Consider the following 1,521-nt stretch of genomic DNA (forward strand, 5'->3'; position numbering starts at 1 on the left):
TCTATATCTGGTAACTGGCTTTGGATGTATATACATATATTTATTTATAAACAACTGATTGCTAGATTTCCTTTTAACGATAACTGAAAATAATTAATTTAACCACACTATAGAATCTATGTTATATTCAATTATTTCGTGCATCGTACACATATATATAAATATAAAACAGTCTTGTAATCTTAATTACTAATTATGTAAAATACATTTAATAGACACTTGATAGATATATACCTATAGTCTCTACACGATTTAACGATTTACAATAAGTATAAATTATTCTACTCAATACAAATTTATATTTGTATACTATATTAATAGTTTATTATGATGTGCGGTATAACAAAACGTTTAATGTACATTAAATAAAGTATTAAACATTAGGTACAACATATATAGGTATATTGTTTGTTATTATTATTATTTATTTTTCTGATTCGGTGTTGCACGCATATTCTGTATTGTATTTAATAATAATTATCGCTTAGTCCAGTATTGATGTTGTCGTATAGTGTAACTTAATCGAGTGGAGGGTTTGGCCTGTGCGACGACGCGTACGGCGACATGCCCAGACCGATGGGAAAGCGGTACGCGGCCGCCACGGCGTTCTGGTCGTGGTGGTGCGCGGACGACGACTGGTGATGGTGATGTCCACCGTAGAAACCGCTCTGCTCGAAATACGAATTCATCTTGCGGTGACTATTATTTTTTTAAATATTATATTATTTTCCGTTTGCGATTTTCGTCCGCTCACACGTGCGGGAAAAATAAAAGACAATTTTTTTTCGCCGACACTCTGTACGAGTATAATATTATTTTCCTAGATAGCTGTCAATGACGATGATTCATTTACGAAGATATTATATACGATTATGATGTTTCGTCAAGATCGCATAGCTCGCGAGTCGGTGCAGGCGTACAAATAATATTGCACACACGCACACAGAAACACACACACTCACACACTACGAAAACACTTTTTGTCGGCTTTACGAACCGTTTAATTTGTCGTAAAAAGGGTCATCTCGCTATCGTCGTCGTATATCCGGACGGGTCGTAAAACTCGCGCGCGCGCTCGCGGTTTTTACGAGCAGAGTATAAAATTTTTAACGACGACCGATGATGTATATATATATATACAAATATATATAAGTGTATGCCACGCACGATTTGATAATAAAAACGGAAAAGAAACCGAACCGTGGTCAGTAAACACTTGAGAAAAACGAAAAAAAAAATTAATTCACGAAATTTCCAAAATGTATATTAATGCACGAAAGTATTGTAAGTCGGTATTTTAACGCGGGAAGGGACGACGGACTTGACGATCCGCGATTTTCGGTTTTAACGATATTATACTATATTATTATTATTATTATTATTGTTATTATTATTTTCGTCCGTGTATGCGCTTTAAGTGGTTATGACGACTTAACGACGGGACAATCAGATCGTCACTGGCGCGCACACACGAACGTGCCATGTGACTCGGGCTGCGAGCGCTCGAAAAAGCCCCCCACC

Source organism: Melanaphis sacchari, unplaced genomic scaffold (assembly GCF_002803265.2).
Source record: "Melanaphis sacchari strain LSU unplaced genomic scaffold, SCAv2.0 Contig0_pilon_pilon, whole genome shotgun sequence".
Taxonomy (NCBI): domain Eukaryota; kingdom Metazoa; phylum Arthropoda; class Insecta; order Hemiptera; family Aphididae; genus Melanaphis; species Melanaphis sacchari.